Raw genomic sequence first — 16,536 nt, forward strand, 5'->3', positions numbered from 1 at the left:
GATCTCATCCTCTTTAATTAAGCAATCTGTTGTTTTTGTTGAAAGGTTTGATCTCGTCGCCTGGTTCTGCAAAAGGCAGAGGTCTCCCGAAGCCCGGAGCAGCGGCGAGGGAAATAGGGAGCCTTATAAAGTAAAAGAAAAACTCTGGGGACTTCGCAGAGGGCTCTACCTGCCCTCGCCTGCTCTATCTCACATTTCCTTATGGAAATGGAGTTTTTCGAGCCGCCTTTCAGATGTAAAGGTGGCTCTTTACGAGCGACGGGGCTGGCGGTCTCAGAGGACCGTCTGGTGGCTACGGAAGTCAAACCGGAAGCCCCTAATGGAACTTTTCTTGATTAAATTTGAATGATTAGGTTTTAAAGATTTGTTTATATATAAGACATGGAAAGGGTTTTTTTCATATTTTTAGAGAAAATGACAAGGTATTATGTAGTAAAGGAAAAAAATATGAAGTTGATTTACATGTTTAAAATTCATGTATACATGTTGCTACCTTGGATAGTGATCAGATAACTGGGTAATCGGTTATTTTGGATCCATAGAAAATAAGCACACCATAAATAAAAAGACTTTAAGCTTTATTATTAACTCAAGCAAACAGATTTAAAAGCATATAAAAAGCATGCATTCTTAGCAAGATGATACCAAAATTCTCATTAAAAAAAAATATCAAGAGCTCCTTCATAATGACAGCAGGGATACCACATAGGCCTGTGATGGCAAACATATAGCACGTGTGCCACAGGTGGCATGCAGCACCCTCTCTGTGGGCATGCAAGCCGTCACCCCAGTTCTGCTCCGCCACGCATGCGTGCACGCCTCCCGCCAGCGAGCTGGTTGTCGGGTCTCTGCCGTGCATGTGTGGGGGTGGGGCCCATATGGGGGGGCTGCATGCATATGTGTGGGGGACATGCACACATGCAGGGTAGGGTGCATGCAGAGACGCCTGCACGCACATGCATGGCAAGCTGCGTGTGGAGGGCACATGCGGGCATGCACATTGCATTTTGGAGGTTTGGGCACTCAGTCCAGAAAAGGTTAGCCATCACTGCCATAGGCAGTCAATTCCCACAGTACTGATGCTAGATTCTGTACAGAATCTCCCTCCTTAAAGCCAACAGTAGGGTTTTTATTAAAACCTTGCAATATGACTTCATGGCCTTGCTTCTATTGTCACGATACTGCAAGACCCAGCCTTGTTTGGATGGCATATGACTTTGTGTTGGGAACCCAAAGTCTGAGATTTTCAAAGACAACACAACCTTTGCAGCTATATGATGATTTCATCTTCTCCCCTTTTATTCAGCAAGAAAGAATGAAAAACAAGCAGATTAGCTCAGAATGAGTTCTAAATTTCTAGACTTTTCTTAATATAAAGGAGAAATCAAAATATGTCTCTAAGCTCCTTGAAATATAATGGTCTTCTACATTGCCAATACAAAGGGCACTAAAGATTCTAAGTAAAAAGGGGGAGAAAAACAAGTCTGATTTTGGTGTTGGTAAATTGGGACTAAACTGACACAAATATCTTAACATTGGAAGTATTAAGGGAGATCTTTAAAAAATGGAATACAAATTGGTTAATGCAATATTAACAACTTCAGTGCCAGTAATGATGCCTGATTCTATATGTACATTATATCCAAAATATGTCAATGAAGGATTGAAAAATACAGAGCAAATTTTCTTTGACAAGGCAGAAAAAAGTATCAAAAGTGGAATTATAAATGGCAAGCCAAGAGAATGCTTTGGAAAAGGACAGTTTATTGCAGTGGCCCCCAATCTTTTGGGAGCCAGGTAACAAATTTGTGGAGGGCAGACCAGGGTGTGTGTGGTTTTGCATGCTGTCTGGATCCTGTGTGTGTGCGGATGGGGCTTTGCTCGCTTGAAGAGAAACTAAACCCTATGACAATGTTCAAATAAACTAAAGATTATGACTGTTAGATGTAAAAGGAAATATAAAATCAGTTTATTTGATAAAGACTTCTTTTCAAAGTTCTGGAAACACTTTGTGGACTGTTTATTGATATAAAAATTGAAAATTTAATGTTTGATGGATTTGCTTATAAATAAAGGACATAATATAGAATAAAGAGGTATCTGTTTCGGTAGTGGGATTCAAATCCCGGTGCTACCAGTTTGCCATTGGTAGCGCGCAGGCGCGCTTGCTTTGTGAGCATACAGAGCTTCTGCACATGCGCAGAGCGTTTTTGATCACATCTGGGTGGGTGGGCGGAGCCTCCCGCCACCACTGCTACTGGTTCACCCGAACCGGGGTGAACTGGTAGAAACCCACCACTGATCTGTTTGTTCCATATATGGAGTGCGGCGATATTAGATTTGTCTATAGTTGAAATGAAAGTTAAAAGTCACTTCTTTATTTATTTTTATTTTTCTATATCACATCCTTTTTTTTCTCATAGGATCTTCATTTATTTATTTTATTATAGTGAGAAAAAGAGAAATCGCCACATCAAATTATAAAACAGGGGAAAAAAGCATGAACTTTCTAACCCACCGCATACTTCAAAATTCCCACTGCTTTTGTACTTAAACGATATCATTAAGTGTAAAAATAGTGTACACTGAGTGAATTTCAGTCTTTACTCTCAAAAGAACATGCTTTCAAGAACATTTCTTTGTTTTTTTCACAGTTCACAACTTGTTTCTTCCTTTGACAAGAAAGACCAAAGAACAGAATGAAATCTCTCCAGGATGTGTTTTTCTCCCAAATAGCAGTGAGTTACACATTGTGACATAAACTTTCTTCATCAGTATTTGTAACCCTCATTTCTAACATGCCTCCATCTAATAACACAATGGATTCTTAGATTACTTTTAATCTTGTACTTTGTTACTATGTTTTGTTACTTTGTTACTAATTGTTACTAATTAAACACCAGATAACAAACAGACTAGGAATCAGAGTCAAGTGAAGCAGGTACTTAGAAATTAATTCTGAGATATTGATATTGATATTAGCAAAGTCTAGACAGCAAACAGCAGCACTCAGAGAAGAAGCACAAAATGCTAAACAAGCATAATAGCGGGAAAATTAGAATAAAAAAGATATTTAATAGGATGTACTAAGATTTAAATGACTTTTTAAACCTGAACTTTAGATATATGCCCAAAACTACTTTTCCTGGAATGGCTGGTAATTACTGTCACCTACGTCTTAATCAACCCTTTATTGGACTACTGCAATATGTTGTCATTTAAGAATGTTCAGAAGCTACAATTGTCCAGAATGCATTGGCACAGGTAGTCTGGATATCTTCATTATATCCGTATAACATCTCTGACAATTGTACTAGTTTCCAGTTGTCTGCTGGATACAATTCAATAAGCTAGTTGTCATCTTTAAAACCTTGCATAGTTCATAGTGTAGTTATCCACAAGATTGCCTTCTCCCACCTGATTAGAAGAAAGGCATCAAGCAAAGCTGTATATTGGCCCCATCTTGTTCAATTTCTATATCGCCTTCATGCTGGGTCATCTCCGCAACATGTATTTTCACTACCCAAAACTTACTGAAACAAACATCTCTTTTCTACTCTATGTAGCAATATTATCAAGGACACCTATCGGCCTTAGGAGAACACTGAAAACACTACACTGTACTGCAAGGAAAACCAACTAAATCTCAATTATCAGAAAACAAAAATCATTCTGGAGCATTGATAGCCACAAGCCTGAATAGATTTCCTTTTTCAAATACCTCAGGATAGTCCTTCATTCTGCCAAAAACAGGAAAACCTAGGGAAACTATTTTGCTGAAAATGCACAGAAGCCATATCTTGTAGGTCCTATAATTCTTGACAAAAGCATCAAAGGTACAAGTTAGTCATTAAATGTGCTGAAACCTCTGTGGATGCCAGGAATCAAGTCTTTGTTGCAACTGAAACCAACATTCCATAGCAATTCACTTTCAGGAAATGCTATCTTAATCAAAATTAGAAATGAAATCCTCCAGATATAAGAAGCCTCAAAACCTAAGCCTCATATCTCAAGGAAAATGAAAAGGGATAAACACCACAATCCTGAATTCAAATACCTCGAAATAAGTTCTATGAAGATCAGCAGTATATGCTTCTAAATAAAAATAAATGTTTCTCCATAATCAGTTAAATCATACTCAGCTAAGTAAATTATCTTATATAATCAGCTAAACCACTGGCAGATCCATGTACTTTGAGAAGACAAATGTATCTTTCAAGGTGACTTCTGATTAATTCTATTTGTTTGTGTTTATGTGTTAGGTTAGAAATAAAATTACTTCTGCTATATGTCCCTTATCTTAAGCTATATCATTGCCTTAGAAAAATCAATACTCTAATTAGACTCAGAAAGAGTGTTGCTTTTATGTACAAATATCAAAACACCAGAAAAAGAATGCAGATTGCCTATACAACATCTCCCAACAAAATGGATATTCCCACAATTTTATCAAATAGTTCCTGACCACTCAACCCATTATAGCACAACCAACACAAGCTATGAAAAGGATAAGACTGCCCTATATCACAAACACCTTACCAAACTTAGTAAACCAGTGGACCCAGACTCCCAATGAGAAAAAAAAAGAGTTATCTACAATATACAGTGTAAGGATTGTAACAACCATTATGTAGGACATCTATGAACATCAATTAGCAGTCAGAAGACATGATTAAAAAGGAAGTCTTACAATACATGGACTTAAAAATAGTTAAGCATGGTTTCAACTGGGAAACTATGAACATCCTAGACCAAGTTAAATCCAAACATGTTAGGGAATTCCTGGAAACGTGACATTCAGACAAATCAGCCATCAATAGACATGTAGAGATAAACCACATTTATACACCATTCAAAAGCCACAATAAAAAAGCTAAGAAGGACCAAAACATATTCATTCTACTCACTTACACTCCGATAACCAGGGATTCATATCAGAAAAACAATTAAGGAGAAAAAAATACCTTAATCAATTTATTTACTTTTTTTCTAAAAACAGAATATCTGGCATATCAAGGAGAAAACTGCACTCCTGTCAACACTGACAAGACAAACTACTGTATATTAACAGGGAACAAACTCACTAGCTCTGATGTTGTTATCTAATTGGATAATGAGATGTCTGCAAACAAATAACCAAGCTCAGAAAGCACTAAGAACTCCACAGTTCTACTCTGACCTATATGTATTATCTTCTATTGGAACATTTTCATGTTTTAATTATATATTATATAGTTATATATTTATTATGAGAATGTGATAAATTGCTAAAGCAAAATAATTTCCTTATATGGACCATATGATACTGCAATACTGATGTTTCACCACTACCTAATTATGCTAAAGTTTTATTATTTCTTTAAGAAAAGCTTGATGTAAATATAGAAATGAGGAAAATTGAATTTAAAAGAAAAGGCAATGGAAAAATTGATTTACTTTTTTTCTAAAAACAGATGATCTGGCAAATTCAATATAAATTATAGGCAAAATTCTAAACAAAAGAAAATTAGGAATAAGTACGTGCTTCAAGTGGTTTGACCATTTGTCATATCATTTAGAATGTGCTTATTATCTTTATCTTATGAATAAAGCTTATTTCAAACTTTTACACTATTATGCCTCATCTGGAAGTTATCAGCTGGGCCAAATGTATATGAAGATATAGTGGCAAGGAGAACATCCTCAGCCAACACATTGTTCTACTCATTATGAGTTGTGTGCTCTTGAAAAACAGAGTTTTGAAAAAGGCTCTCAACAGCATTACCAAACAGGTTAAAGTGTCCACAATCAAAGTGAGTGACAATATTGTTTGCTGTTAGAAGTATTTAAATCATATTATAGATGAAATGTTACTTCCCTCTTGTCACTGAATGGTTGGATTATTTGACAATGCTATCTTTCAAAACAGAAATCACAGCATAACAAATTACAGCATAAAACAATCACATAATATTTGAATGAACATGTGAAGGATACCAGATCAAATATGTTAGCTCTGCTTGACACATCGTACTCACAACACTGACACTACTTCCTATAGTTCTTCTCTAACATCTGTAAGCAAGATGTCCGAAGAGTTCTCCACATGTATGTTCACTGCCTTTCATTTTGCCTCACTCTGTAGGATGTTCCTATCACTCCAACTTATTTTTATTTTCCTTCCCCTGAAAAAAGGAGGCAGTGGCCATTGTTTTTACATTGTTGTTTATGTCACAAAGCATCTTGAAAAGATGGAAGATTTCAAATGCAATTTATTGTGCGATACAGTGGAGGAAAAAAACAAAGACAAATTAGTTATAGACTTTTGTTGATTTTACCCTGACTACCAACATTTTTATAGCCTGAAATCCTCCTTATTTAAAGGAGTTTTATAATATCTAGCATTGAAGAAAAAGTCAAATGAATTGTTGCCATGATAATGTTAGCAATAACTTGGAACTTGAAATAATACTATCTAGTGCACAAGAGATATTGATTAACTAGGAAACATTGAGTGGAAAAATAGCAATGATAACAACCAGGACCATTTAATAGATTGGGAGGCCTGATTCATGAGGAAGAATTTCTGCAGCTAAAAAAATAAGCCTTTAAACTATTTACACTGCAGTTTAATCAAGGTCTAAATGGAAATAAAAGTTGAGGTTTCAGAATCTCAATGAACAGCATATAATACCAATACATTTATGGTAGGAGCCTACAAAGAAGGACAAGGAGGGAGACAACTATACTGAATATTAATGGCAGGACAAATAGGATACAGTTACTGACATATTTGTGCACAGTAAACTGTTTTATATTAGGCCAGAATATCATGCCACAAAACTCAATGTGGATTAAAGCTATTTTGCAATGTCTATCCAGAATTTTAGAGAGAAATTTTCTGAGCCTTACCTGGAGATACCAAAGGCTAAACCTGAGAATTTCTACCATCAGTATCATTTGATTATATTCCTTAAATATGCCACAGTTCTTCAGACTATAGTACTGCTTGCTTATTTTTGCACCTCATTTTGTAGAAAAACATGGATAAATGCAAATTAGTGATTCTCTCCAAAGTCCCTTTCAGTCTTCAATTCTATGTTATTCTTTTCCTCCTTGTTCTGACCCAGCCTTAGCAGAAACAAGAAACAGACTCCTTGTCACAAAAAAAACCCTCTTTAATTTCCTCTTGTGAATTAATTGCATTCACCCACTGAAAAGTCCAGGCATTAGTCCTTCAAAGAATTAACTGCAGTACAGACTTTATCAGTTCCTTGCGATAATTTCAAGGCTGTGAGCTCCCAGACAAAAGGCTGCAAAGTAAGTTCTGGCAAGTAGTCTTTGTGGCACAAAACACAATGAACCAAAATATTCAGAACTACAAACTGTTATTTCCTATGACAACTACTCCCCTTTCCTTCTATTTATTCCCCAGCCAGGGAGGGGCCATTCAGCGTCCATGTGTGCCTTGCTTCCCGGGTCAACTCCTTATCCTCAGTTGTTCTTCTCTCCTAACAACTCTGTGCATACCCACATCTGGGACAGGCCCCAGCTCTTCTTCCTCCCCACTTATCTCAGCCTCCAAAGGCAGCTGCCTCTCCCGTGGCTGGAAAATGCCGGACGGCCCTGGCTTTATCTCTGCATCCATCGCAGAGCATCCATCACAGTTTTCCCCAGAGTCTAGATCTGGCCCAAGTTCCTCCCCAACCTCCTCATCGTCTGAGTCTGCCGCCAGCTCTGCTGGCACCTGGTGGGTCACAATACTCCTAAAGCCAGAAAAATGTTCAAATACTTAATACAGACATAAATAAGAATTAGAGAGTTCTAATAGTACCATTTTGTTTCATGTTCCAGGGATCCCACTAGTGAAACCCACTAACCTTGGCACAACAATCTTTTAATGTGTCTCATTTCCCCAGATTTCAGCATATTTAGATCCGATTTAGAAATGGCCCTTGCAAAACAAAGAAGCTTTTCCCTCCCCTTTGGCATATTGTTCAGCTAATGGTTGCTGAAATCTTACACACTGTTCTGCTAATAGTTTCACAGCTTCTAAACACAGCTGTCATGTTTCTAAGCTGATTATCATTAATGGCATCCTTTATTATGAAACAGTTACAGCAGAACTCCTGAACTGGACATGGAACATTCACGTGTCACTCTGCATATAAAGATTCCACTGATGGTTTAATTCAAGGCAGGTTTTCAGAAAATTGTTTAATACAAGACAGGTAGATAGTATCTTCTGAGTTTGGTACCTCTCCATGATTACATCTCTCTGAAATCACCACCATTGTATGATAGTTGAGGATTTATTCATATAACACCATTGGAAAAACTAAACACCCACTCAATCACAAATAATACTGTATCATTTCTACCTTAAAAGGAACTTTATAAAGTGTTATATGTTGTGAACAAAATCACAGATTCAATATAACTGCAAAGTATTTTTTTTCTTCTCAATATTATAAAATATCAGCAGATGAATGTGTTAAAAAGGCAAAAAAATGTGGTGCAATTTAAAATCCCTTAATTCCACACCACCACCACCACTCACATAGGTTGCGATTCTTAAGGTAACATTTTGGGCTATTTGCAAAAGTAACACAACTTCTACAAAGGCCAGGTTTGAGGAAATGTCTTTTAACTGCAAACAATTCAGGGAGATATTAGCCTGTGCTGAATTAATAATACATTATAATGAGATCCTTTACCCTTTTCTAACTATCTAACAGAGAATTTTTTTTAAACTGTTGATGTATAGAACTTTAAAAAAAAACTTTAAAAAAAATCTGGAAAGCATTAGCATTAGAAACCCCATGTGTACTTTCTCTTTACTTTTTTATTTTTTTTACATTTCATGAGGTAATAATCTGGTAAATAACAATTTCTTCACAAATGATAATCAACTACATAATTATCAATCAAGGCCTGGTTCTTCTGAGATTAAGAAGCCATGGCTGCTTTGTAAATGACCAGTGTGGTTTAATATTCTCTCTTCTAATCATTTGTTAGAAGATGGTTAAGTCATTCTTACTATGGATACTGAATACAGACCAGCTGGTTAGAAAGGAGGTCTGTGTCATCATCCTGTCATTTGTTTATTTCTTCTTCATCTCAAGAGACTACATCATTGGCAGGCAAATATTTCCCACCATCTGGACGAAGCTAGGTGACACTAATTCAGACTAATTCTATGCCAAATAAAGACATGGAAATACTGAACTGAAAAACTAGGCTATAATATGTATATGCATGCATATGTGTGTGTTCTCTTCCATACACATATTAACACAATTAATCAATAAAATGTTAACTAAAAATTAAAACATCTTCCCCTTTCAAAGTTCCAACTTCAAATGGATTTATGATATGTAACTGCTGATTTTAATATTTTTGCATTATGAACAGCAGCCAGGAGTTTTACTGGGGCTACATAATTTTATTCAAGCTGTAGGTAATATTCAAGATGAGGTGGCTCATTTCAAAAAGTGAGGTCAGGTTACAGCATACATTTAATAAAATGTCATTAAATTAAATGTAATTAGCTTTATCCAGCTAATATGGTTTCTCTCATTACAACAAATAGCAATTCAGTAGCAACTCTTGAAGTTGCTTGAAGAACCTCTGAGGGTTGGTTCTAAGTCTTTAGAGAGATGGAGTTGATCCAGGGGATTCAGCATCCTCATCTTCTTTTATGATCTGACTCCTGTTCCATAATTTATGGATACACTAGAGACTGGAAATATGTGGCTCTATAGATGTTGCTATGGTATTCAACAAGTCAATGGTTGTGTGTTAGTGTATATGCTGGCATAATGGAACTATTTTGGGAACTGTGCACTTACCAAAGGATAGAGTCATAGTGAATCTACTCTAAATAAGTCACTCTCTATTTGAAGATATTTGAAGATCTGAAAATGTACTTCAAAGAAGAAAATGAAAGTGTTAGAAGGAAGAGGATGGACCTTCAAGTTGCCCATCAAAATGTCAAACTTTGTAAGGATATTGAGCAGGAAGATAAGCTTTAACCTTTCCTACAGGTGGGAAAGTTACTAATTTCTATATAAATTATAGTAATTATTTCCAAATTTGAATAAATGATTGAAAATTCACAAACATGGACATCTATAATTTCTTTGACCTTTTTAATACTGTATTTTCTCTTTGGATTACTGCTCCGATACATAGCGATGACATTTTGTACCACCACTAATTTTACATAATAGGATAAGAGCCCATTTCTATTAAAATCTGTGTGTGCTGCATCTTTTATGTATTGAAGATGTGAAAGAAATTTTAGCATTCCTTAAAATAAACATAATCTTAGCAAGTTTTAATACCAGTGTGTGTCTGTTTGTGTGTAAACACACATATATAAATACCTGTATGTCTGTATTGCTTTTAGTTTATATATTTGTTTGTGTTTGTTTGAAAAGAGGTCTCAGTTAACCATATTGCAATGTTTATCACTGAAAAAGCTAAAGAATTTATCTTCTCTCCTGCCTTTTTTTTTCCTGAAGAAAATTATGTAAGCCTTCAGCATTTTTACCAGGTTTTATGGCTCATTTCTATTCCAATCTACTAAGTAAATCCCAGAGTTCAGTGAAATTTGCTCCTACAAGCGTGAACACAGAATTGTAACTTTTGTTAGTATGATCAACAGTTGTTTGCCATTATAAACAATGCATTGATCAGAAGGAAATAAAAATTGACCAGATAGAAAAATCATTGTACACGGTCTACAATCTTTCAGGTTACACTAGACTTTCATATATCAACATTAGCTGGATAGCTCAGCAGACTAATGCATTGTAATTTAACTCCAGCTGTCTGCAATTAGTAAGTTCGAATCTTGCCAGGCTCAAAGTTGACTCAGCCTTCCATCCTTTCTAAGGTAGGTAAATTGAGGACCCAGTTGTGGGGGCAATAAGCTGACTTTGTAAAAATATACAAAAGTATGAAGGCTATTGCTTAACGCATTGTAAGCCGCCCTGAGTCTCCGGAGAAGGGCGGCATATAAATCAAATTTAAAAAAAAAATTGCATTATTTCCTAACTGCATTCCTTTATATATGCCTTGTTCCCTTACCAGAAACAGCAGAAAACTATGTATATGATATAATGGAAGATCTACATCCAGATATTGTTGATGTTCTTTGAGATGCTATAAATGCTTTGTGACTACTATTTTCATTTCTAGCAACCAAAAGGGTAAGTCATTAATTTCAGAATGGGTTTGGTATTGTACAGAAGTGTATTATGAACTTCTGCTAAACGTACAGAGAGTTATACTATGGGTAAATAAATAATGTTACTAGTACATATTTTATTCTCACAACTTCTTTTTGTCATATGTTATATCACACTTCCCATCTTAGCTATTTTGTACACTTTGCACATAAGATGCATTTATTTTACCACAAAAGGTGTATAAAATACAAAAAAATTGTTTAACATGGAATACGCGAATAGGTCCATCTAGTCTAATACTATTAACAGTAACAAAATCAACATATTCACAGAGTAGTATTCTAAATTTTAGCTGCAGATACCAATGTCTGAGTCTCTTTACTGACAATTACTGTACTAAAACTAGATTAGAAACAAGGGCAACTATTCAATGATTTCTGAAAATATATTTAACTTTTTGCCAAGCTAATGGCCATATTGGTCATTTGAACAGCATGGCAAGGATGTATAATCTCAAAAATATGTGATTAAACTTTGATTTTTAAAAAAATCTATTATTTTTAAATAGAGCTATTAGCACTAACCACATTTTTCTCTCTCAAAAAGTAGAATTTTTTGCAAACAAGTTGTAGAGATCACAAAGAAGCCACACATGATTCTTGATGTTCAAGTTGTGCACCTGTTTTAGTAGTTATCCTCTTTCTGATGTGTGTGTGTTGTTAAATTTTATCAAGAGGCTGGGTTTTTTGGGGAGGTGACTCACTGTTGATTCCTGGCAATTGCCTGGACCAGTCCCTGAATTTTCTGAACAGAGTTTTTCAGGTTTTCTTGCCATTGTCTCTTTCCTAGGACTAAGACAGAGGAACTGAGCTCCAAGGTCACCCAGCTCGCTTCACGCCTGAGGCAGGACTAGAATTTACAGTCTCCTGGTTGGTAACCTGATCTTTTAATTACTACACCAAACTGGTCTTTGGAGGATAATTTTAAGCAGTATGAATGATATAAATACAATCATGATGCATACTAGAGCTCTACTAGCCAACCACATTTTAGAATCCTTTAATCACAATTGTCTGTTTGGTAAAGGCTGCCTTATTCACATTACAAATATTACAAGAACAAATGTATGCATGTCATAGAGTAAAAATGTGTGTGGATGTGTTTCTTGTATATGCATGTGCACACAACTGTTTGTTCTGGGTGCGTGTGTCAAAGAGAGAGTGGGCTAAAAGGAAGGGAGACAGGGAGGGTGCTTAAAAATATCTCATATATCCCATGAAAGATCACAAGTCAAGGAAAGCTTTACCATTAATTTGAATGCAAACAAATAATCCAATTATGGTAGTTACAGTTTATGATCAAATGTCCTCTATATTTTATTCTTGGATGAAACAGACTGAATCTATTGATTCTGGCAGGCTATATAGGCAGCCTGGCATGTAACCAGCTAGTTCCTCACCTAACTCAGGGATGATCTCAGCCAAGGTGCTGAAAGTGGGTGCTTTGCCAGAATGCAATACATCTGCAATGTTAGCAGCAGAAAACATAGCTCAGTTTAGATAAGTAGTCAGCAGAAAGATTGTATCGGCTTTTGCTTCACCAGATAAGAATCATCCCATCGTACTTTCACTGCTCTAATTTCCACAATAATTACAGTAATCTCTTTGTTCTAAAGGCAGTCCTGGAAAACAATGAAAACGTGTATTCCCGATAAATGTGCAAACACTCAAATGTAGCTATGTTTATTAGTAGTAGCAGGGATCCATGTAATCACAAAATGCAATAGCAAAATAGACTTAAGAAATAACAAACCGCTATATCTACTCTGAACAGGATTTATCATGCGGATAGAACTTTCTTCCTATTACTAAAGTCAATTTCATCTTCCCAGGCCTGTCATTTCCATTTTTAAACTGATTGCACTATAAAGGGTCCTCCAGTCCTTCTGTTGCTCCGATTTTTTCACTGCCATGTTTTTCTTCCACAGCCCCTTTCTTTCTTTAGGCCAGAGGTGAAATGTAAAATTTGTTACTACCAGTTCTGTGGGTGTGGCTTGGGAGGAGGTAATGTGACTGGGTGGGCATGGCCAACTTTTGTTTTTTAAAAAAATTTTCAAAGCATTTTTTTAACCACCTCTTCCCCGGAGGAGGTTGCAGAAAAAAATGCTTTAAAAGTCTCTCTGCCGATCAGGCAACACAGCTGGGATCATCAGAACTTTTATAAAGCATTTTTTTAACCACCTCTTCTGCTGAAGAGGTTGCAGAAAAAAATGCTTTGAAAAGCCTCTGACGATCCCAGCTGAGCTGCGCGATCATCAGAAGCTTTTTTTTTTTTTTTACTTTTAAAAACATTTTTTCGGTGGAAGAAGTTATAGAAAAAATGCTTTTAAAAGTGTTTTTTTTTTAAAGCCTCTGATGATCGTGCAGCTCAGTTGGGCATGGTGGGGGGGAGCAGAGATTTTTGCTACCGGTTCTCTGAACCACCCTCTGCCATCGCTATCGGATCCAGCGATCCGGTCCAAACCGGGAGCATTTCACCCCTGCTTTAGGCTTCTCTCAACAGTATGGAATTCGATCAAGGTCTATACATAACTCTTAAGCCGTAGGTTTCTTATTTTGGGAATATACCCCAACCACATCCCACTTTTCCAGAGGCCAAATGAAAAGCCCACGGTTAGGCTGTCACTGATTGATAGATCACTATCTACATTTATAAGGCTAGTAATATCGATTAAATTGTCCTAGAACCCTCAACATCTTGTAAGTATCATCAAGTATCATCATGTGCAATATATACTGTTACCATTTCAGATTTCAGTCTTTATTCTGAGCAAATATGATCAACCAAAATATTTCTGTTTTGTTCTCTCTCTAAAAAAAACATCCATGAAGGCCTGTTCCTTATAAATAAAAATATGGGGCAACCCATTCTGAACATAATTAGCAATAGCAATTAGACTTATATACTGCTTTACAGCGCTTTACAGTTCTCTCTAAGCAGTTTTTATAGAGTCAGCATAATCTGGGTCCTCATTTAACAACCTCGGAAGGATGGAATGCTGAGTCAATCTTTAGCCGGTGAGAAACGAACTGATGAACTGTCATCAGAAGTAGCCTGCAGTACTACATTCTAACCATTGTGCTACCACAGCTCATAATGATCTATATCACCTGATAAAGTAGAATCATGTCAATCTGCCATAATTATGTTTCTCTTTTTTTTTGTTGTTAGTTGCGAAGTCGTGTCCGACCCATCGCAATCCCATGGACAACTTTCCTCCAGGCCTTCCTGTCCTCTACAATCTCCTGGAGACCATTTAAGCTCACACTGACTGCTTCAGTGACTCTATCCCATCTCATTCTCTGCCGTCCCCTTCTTCTTTTGCCCTCAATCTTTCCCAGCATTAGGCTCTTCTCCAGCGAGTCCTTCCTTCTCATTAGGTGGCAAAGTATTTGAGTTTCATCTTCAGGATCTTATAAAAATACTACAGGACATTTTTTTTAAAAAAGCAACATTCTATATTGTAGGATGATAAAGAGAAACATCACCAGATCCTGAAGATGTTTCTCTTTACCACCCTACAATATAGAATGTTGCTTTTTTATAAAAAAAAATGTCCTGTGGTATTTTTATAAATTTCAGGCCATACATACTAACCTGATATATTTTTACAAGCCTGCAATTCTCAAATTTTCATACATGTGATGTTCCCACAATAGAGCATTAAATCTGAGAACAATATGTGCATTTTTTTTTTTGCAATCAGTAACCAATGGTATAGGAGCTTGAGCAAAGGGTTGGACTAGAAGACCTCTAAGATCCCTTCCAACACTATTCTTCTGTTGTTTTCATTAGTGGCAGTCATTTCAGTTTGGCAAGGGCTGAAGACAGTCCATGGATATTGTCCCAAAGGACCTATCAAAATCCCTTCTTTAATTCTAACCGTGAAACATTTGCCGGATAAAAAAGGTCTCCTGCGTTTTCATTCCAGATCACAAAAGTCATAAACCAGTATCTTATTGCTATCAGTGGTATTAAAAGTAAAACTTGCATCACCATGCAAATCCTGAAGACAAATCCTCAAAACAATATCTATGGATATAAATAATGGTTTAGGATTGTGCCTTAATGGCTCAAATTATGGCAATATTGAAGTTTTGTCTTGTATTTGTTATAGAGGAGCTCCTGCTGGATCTTTTTCTGGATTTGATCACCCAACAGCAGCTCCTCCATAGAAGAGAACAACAAATAAAGCAACATTATCATTCCAGACATTTCAGGAATATCTAAAAAGCTCAAGAGGATTTTCAACCAAAACAACATACATGCACATTTTAAACCCAAGAATATACTAAAGCAGAAGCTTGCCCACCCCAAGAATTAAACACCCAGACACAAATTGAGCAATAAGATATATGCAATACAATGCAGTGAAACATGTGCAGATCTGTACATTGGAGAAACAGAGAGGGAGTGATACAACAACTCCTATTTCTTGAGTACAACACAGTCCTTTCAAGCAGTTCACAGCAGTTCCAAGAAGGTTCCATACCCATTTGCACTCTGATTCAGGTGACCCTGAACATATGGATTAACCCCCAAGTGGTGTCAACAACTCTCAGACAGCTAACAACAGATCTTCAGAGTGCTAACAACCAGATGACTGCAAGAAATATAAATCTTCTATTCCCTACCATTTAGTCAGAACTGAAGAAGCTTCTTGGATGAGAAGTGAAACGTCTTCAAGGAAAAAACAAAGAAAGTTCAGTTGCCTTTTGAAAAGCACCTTTGGGACAACCATGATGACTGAGAATATCCATAGACATTGTTTTACAATAATATTGTTTTATAATAATTTCGTGCTATGTCAAGCCACTAATCCATCTGTTCCAGGACTGCCAACGGTTCTTCCAAAAAGTTTTTTCATAAAAAACTTTTCGTTCTATTTGAAATACCTAGGATTCAGCCTGTAAACTACTTATTAAACATGTGATCAACAATTAAACTATATTATCCTTCCCTATGTATAACGAATAAAAATGTTTATGAGTTTAGTTATTTACTTTTGAGTTCCTAACAGAAAGTGAAAAAAATTATCAGAGCAATTATGTTAGCAAACAATTAATTACTGTTATGTTTACCTATAAAAAGTAAACACGAATTAAATTACCTACAGTGTTAATTTTTTAAAAAGTAAGAGTTACAATAGCTGTTGGTTGCAGCTCTTTAATACTTAACAGCCATAAATGAAGGGCTTCTTTGGAACATATGTCATAGACAGACAGACAGACAGACAGACAGACAGACAGACAGACAGATGATAGATATAAGACACTGAAAAGTATTATATCTAAAATGTGAT

The 16,536-nt window shown here is 36.2% G+C and overlaps 1 long non-coding RNA gene across 1 annotated transcript; it reads left to right on the forward strand.

Moving 5' to 3' along the window:
- Positions 1-9,884: 9,884 nt before the first annotated feature.
- On the forward strand, positions 9,885-16,228 carry LOC148113321 (uncharacterized). Its single transcript, XR_015728297.1, has 4 exons — positions 9,885-10,025; positions 11,077-11,195; positions 12,024-12,103; positions 15,352-16,228. It is a non-coding gene; the product is annotated as an uncharacterized LOC148113321 (long non-coding RNA).
- Positions 16,229-16,536: the final 308 nt, after the last annotated feature.

Source organism: Pantherophis guttatus, chromosome 5 (genome assembly GCF_059756535.1).
Source record: "Pantherophis guttatus breed Tessera chromosome 5, ASM5975653v1, whole genome shotgun sequence".
In the NCBI taxonomy this organism is placed as follows: domain Eukaryota; kingdom Metazoa; phylum Chordata; class Lepidosauria; order Squamata; family Colubridae; genus Pantherophis; species Pantherophis guttatus.